Source organism: Oncorhynchus tshawytscha, linkage group LG09 (genome assembly GCF_018296145.1).
Source record: "Oncorhynchus tshawytscha isolate Ot180627B linkage group LG09, Otsh_v2.0, whole genome shotgun sequence".
Taxonomy (NCBI): Eukaryota; Metazoa; Chordata; class Actinopteri; order Salmoniformes; family Salmonidae; genus Oncorhynchus; species Oncorhynchus tshawytscha.
In genome coordinates this window covers 60,262,367-60,268,461 of record NC_056437.1, presented here as the reverse complement: position 1 = coordinate 60,268,461, position 6,095 = coordinate 60,262,367, and positions in this window count along the sequence as shown.

The window sequence follows — 6,095 nt, the reverse complement described above, 5'->3', positions numbered from 1 at the left end:
CTCAGACTGAGGCTTCGGCTGTCACAACGCCCCAAACAAACTCCAATGTTAAACAGCCAAACCGGTGTACGAATAATTTTATCAGATTTGTCATCAAATGTAATTTGTTTCTCGATTCACGAATTCGCTTCAATGGTGTTCATATCGACAGTTTAGGATTAATTGTTGTTATCATGTTTCACCACAAGGTGTCAGAATTGATTAGGCTAGTGAGACGATCCCTCAGATTGGGTATACCACAGTGGAATTGTATTATAGCAGACGGCCTTGCATCAGAGAATACAATGTAACATTATTTGCATTAGCACGTTTTGTAATCAGCAAGGTAACACACATTTTATGTATTTCGTCAATGGACTGAGACAACGTGGATTGAAATCAAATGACGACTGAATTGTCTGCCTAACTTGTTCTTGTGGTTCTTTTTGATAATTTACACTATCCTGGGGTGTTGTTTTTGATGAATTGTGATAAATGAATGTTCATATTTATACGGACACAGCGTCTACCGCTGTTTCTTTACCTCTCTGAGATAGGCTTCACACATCTGTAAGATGTAAATGAAGTGGGCGGAGAACAAACCCCTCTTCACATTATTTAAGATATAATTGAAATATTATTTTGAAATGATCAGTAAATGTAAAAACAAAAAAGCAATACACACCATAAAACCTTTTTGACAAATTGAAAATGTATCTCGATATGTAATACTGTTAGGTTATGTACTCTTGTTTGTATATTTCTATTCTTGTATTTTTCCGTTCATAATAACAAAAAAAATAAACATCTGTAAGATTCCCCCCCAGAAATGTATTCACCTTTATTTAACCAGATAGGCCAGTTGAGAACAAGTTCTCATTTAAGCAAAGCAGTGCGACACAAACAACAACACAGAGTTACACATGGAATAAACAAACGTATAGTCAATAACACAATATAAAAAAAATCTATATACAGTGTGTGCAAATGAGGTAAGATTAGGGAGGTAAGGCAATAAATAGGCCGCAGTGGCGATGTAATTACAATTTAGCATTTAAACACTGGAGTGATAGATGTGCAGAAGATGAATGCGCAAGTAGAGATACTGGGGTGCAAAGGAGCAAAATAATAAATAACAATATGGGGATGCGGTAGTTGGATGGGCTATTTACAGATGGGCTATGTACAGGTGCAATGATCTGTGAGCTGCTCTGACAGCTGATGCTTAAAGTTAGTGAGGGAGATATGAGTCTCCAGCTTCAGTGATTTTTGCAATTCGTTCTAGTCATTGGCAGCAGAGAACTAACTGGAAGGAAAGGTGGCCAAAGGGGGAATTGGCTTTGGGGGTGACCAATTAAATATACCTGCTGGAGGGCGTGCTACGGGTGGGTGCTGCTATGGTGACCAGTAAGCTGAGATAAGGCGGGGCTTTACCTAGCAAAGACTTATAGATGACCTGGAGCCGGTGGGTTTGGCGACGAATATGAAGTGAGGGCCAGCCAACGAGAGCATACAGGTCGCAGTGGTGGGTAGTATATGGGGCTTTGGTGACAAAACGGATGGCACTGGAATAGACTGCATCCAATTTGCTGAGTAGAGTGTTGGAGGCTATTTTGTAAATGACATCGCCGAAGTCAAGGATCAGTAGAATAGTCCGTCTTACAAGGGTATGTTTGGCAGCATGAGTGAAGGATGCTTTGTTGCGAAATAGGAAGCCGATTCTAGATTTCATTTTGGATTGGAGATGCTTTATGTGAGTCTGGAAGGAGAGTTTACAGTCTAACCAGACACCTAGGTATTTGTAGTTGTCCACATATTCTAGGTCAGAACCGTCCAGTGTAGTGATGCTGGACGGGCGGCCAGGTGCGGACAGCGATCGGTTGAATGCATTTAGTTTTACTTGCATTTAAGAGCAGTTGGAGGCCACGGAAGGAGAGTTGTATGGCATTGAAGCTCGTCCGGATGTTAGTTAACACAGTGTCCAAAGAAGGGCCAGAAATATACACAATGGTGTCATCTGCATAGAGGTGGATCAGAGAATCACCAGCAGCAAGAGCGACTGTAACGCTCAAAGAGTGAATGGGTGTGGAGTCAGGCGCAGAAGATTCGGGAAAAAACACGCTTTAATGTCCAACCGAAAACGTACAATGGGTAACGCCGAACACAGGTGCAATACACTCCACCCAAGTACACACTGGTATCTCACCGGACAACGGAAAACCCACAATAATAAAGAACACCTCTTTACATAACAGTAACAAGCCTGCACAAACACAGGCGGGCTAACCGAACTTAAATAACCCCAACCCAAAACCCCAACAAGGAACAGGTGAAACCAATTAGACAACCAAACGAAAAGGGGAAAAAGGGATCGGTGGCAGCTAGTAGACCGGTAATGATGACCGCCGAGCGCCACCCGAATGGGAAGGGGAGTCACCTTCGGTGATATTCGTGACAGCGACATCATTGATGTATACACAGAAAAGAGTCGGCCAGAGAATTGAACCCTGTGGCACCCCCATAGAGACTGCCAGAGGTCCGGACAACAGGCCCTCCGATTTGACACACTGAACTCTGTCTGAGAAGTAGTTGGTGAACTAGGCGAGGCAGTCATTTGAGAAACCAAGGCTGTTGAGTCTGCCGATAAGAATGTGGTGATTGACAGAGTCGAAAGCCTTGGCCAGGTCGATGAATACGGCTGCACGGTATTGTCTTTTGTCGATGGCGGTTATGACATCGTTTAGGACCTTGAGCGTGGCTGAGGTGCACCCATGACTAGATCGGAAACCAGACTGCATAGCGGAGAAGGTACGGTGGGATTCGAAATGGTCGGTGATCTGTTTGTTAACTTGGCTTTTGAAGACCTTAGAAAGGCAGGGTAGGATAGATATAGGTCTATAACAGTTTGGGTCTAGAGTGTCTCCCCCTTTGAAGAGGGGGATGACCGCTGCAGCTTTCCAATCTTTGGGGATCTCAGACGATACAAAAGAGAGGTTGAACAGGCTAGTAATAGGGTTGCAACAATTGTAGCGGAAAATTTTAGAAAGAGAGGGTCCAGATTGTCTAGCCTAGCTGATTTGTAGGGGTCCAGATTTTGCAACTCTTTCAGAACAAAATGGGAGAGGCTTGGGCAAGTTGCTGTGAGGGGTGCAGGGCTGTTGACCGGGGTAGGGGTAGCCAGGTGGAAAGCATAGCCAGCCATAGAAAAATACTTATCGAAATGTTCAATTATTGTGGATTTATCGGTGGTGACAGTGTTTCCTAGCCTCAGTGCAGTGGGCAGCTGGGAGGAGGTGCTCTTATTCTCCATGGACTTTACAGTGTCCCAGAACTTTTTGGAGTTTGTGCTACAGGATGCAAATTTATGTTTGAAAAAGCTAGCCTTTGCTTTCCTAACTGCCTGTGTATATTGGTTTCTAAGTTCCCTGAAAAGTTGCATATCTCGGGGGCTATTCGATGCTAATGCAGTACGCCACGGGATGTTTTGTGCTGGTCAAGAGTAGTCAGGTCTGGAGTGAACCAAGGGCTATATCTGTTCTTGGTTCTAGATTTTTTGAATGGGGCATGCTTACAGTGGGGCAAAAAAGTATTTAGTCAGTCACCAATTGTGCAAGCTCTCCCACTTAAAAAGATGAGGCCTGTAATTTTCATGATAGTTACACTTCAACTATGACAGACAAAATGAGAAAAAAAAATCCAGAAAATCACATTGTAGGATTTTTCATGAATTTATTTGCACATTATGGTGGAAAATTAGTATTTGGTCACGTACAAACAAGCAAGATTTCTGGCTCTCAGACCTGTAACTTCTTCTTTAAGAGGCTCCTTTGTCCTCCGCTCGTTACCTGTATTAATGGCACCTGTTTGAACTTGTTATCAGTATAAAAGACACCTGTCCACAACCTCAAACAGTCACACTCCAAACTCCACTATGGCCAAGACCAAAGAGCTGTCAAAGGACACCAGAAACAACATTGTAGACCTGCACCAGGCTGGGAAGACTGAATCTGCAATAGGTAAGCAGCTTGGTTTGAAGAAATCAACTGTGGGAGCAATTATTAGGAAATGGAAGACATACAAGACCACTGATAATCTCCCTCGATCTGGGGCTCCACGCAAGATCTCACCCTGTGGGGTCAAAATGATCACAAGAACGGTGAGCAAAAATCCCAGAACCACACGGGGGGACCTAGTGAATGACCTGCAGAGAACTGGGACCAAAGTAACAAAGCCTACCATCAGTAACACACTACGCCGCCAGGGACTCAAATCCTGCAGTGCCAGACGTGTCCCCCTGCTTAAGCCAGTACATGTCCAGGCCCGTCTGTTGCTAGAGAGCATTTGGATGATCCAGAAGAAGATTGGGAGAATGTCATCTGGTCAGATGAAACCAAAATAGAACTTTTTGGTAAAAACTCAACTCGTTGTGTTTGGAGGACAAAGAATGCTGAGTTGCATCCAAAGAACACCATACCTACTGTGAAGCATGGGGGTGGAAACATCATGCTTTGGGGCTGTTTTTCTGCAAAGGGACCAGGACGACTGATCCGTGTAAAGGAAAGAATGAATGGGGCCATGTATCGTGAGATTTTGAGTGAAAACCTCCTTCCATCAGCAAGGGCATTGAAGATGAAATGTGGCTGGGTCTTTCAGCATGACAATGATCCCTAACACACCGCCCGGGCAATGAAGGAGTGGCTTCGTAAGAAGCATTTCAAGGTCCTGGAGTGGCCTAGCCAGTCTCCAGATCTCAACCCCATAGAAAATCTTTGGAGGTAGTTGAAAGTCCGTGTTGCCCAGCAACAGCCCCAAAACATCACTGCTCTAGAGGAGATCTGCATGGAGGAATGGGCCAAAATACCAGCAACAATGTGTGAAAACCTTGTGAAGACTTACAGAAAACTTTTGACCTCTGTCATTGCCAACAAAGGGTATATAACAAAGTATTGAGATAAACTTTTGTTATTGACCAAATACTTATTTTCCACCATAATTTGCAAATAAATTCATTAAAAATCCTACAATGTGATTTTCTGGATTTTTTTCTCTCATTTTGTCTGTCATAGTTGAAGTGTACCTATGATGAAAATTACAGGCCTCTCTCATCTTTTTAAGTGGGAGAACTTGCACAATTGGTGGCTGACTAAATACTTTTTTGCCCCACTGTATTTAAGATGGTGAGGAAAGCACTTTAAAAGAATAACCAAGCATCCTCTACTGACGGGATGAGGTCAATATCCTTCCAGGATACCCGGGCCAGGTCGATTAGAAAGGCCTGCTCACTGAAGTGTTTTTGGGAGCGTTTGACAGTGATGAGGGGTGTTCGACCGCAGACCCATTACGGATGCAGGCAATGAGGCAGTGATCGCTGAGTTCCTGGTTGAAGACAGCAGAGGTGTATTTAGAGGGCAGGTTAGTCAGGATGATATCTATGAGGGTGCCCATGTTTACGGATTTTGGGTTGTACCTGGTAGGTTCATTGATAATTTGTGTGAGATTGAGGGCATCTATCTTAGATTGTAGGACGGCCGGGGTGTTAAGCATTTCCCAGTTTAGGTCACCTAACAGTACAAGCTCTGAAGATAGATGGGGGGCAATCAATTCACATATGGTATCCAGGGCACAGCTGGGGGCAGAGGGTGGTCTATAACAAGCGGCAACGGTGAGAAACTTGTTTCTGGAAAGGTGGATTGGATGGATTGGGTGGAGATGGAGGAACTCTCTCTCTCTCAATTCAATTCAATGGCCTTTATTGGCATGGGAAACATATGTTTACATTGCCAAAGCAAGTATCACAACCCTAAAATCACAATCCAAGCTGTATCACAACCTGGGCGGCGCACAATTGGCCCAGCGTGTAGGCTGTCAATGTAAATAAGAATTTGTTCTTAACTGACTTGCCTAGTTAAATAAAGGTAAAACATTTAAATTTAAAAATTTAACTGAAATAAACAATCAAAAATATACAGTAAATATTACACTCACAAAATTTCCAAAGGAATAGAGACATTTCAAATATTTCAAATGTGTTGTAACTATGTGCAAATAGTTAGTCTCTCTCTCTCTATTATCTATCTGTTGGAGGACTCTTGTCGCGTTCCACAACTAGTTGGAAC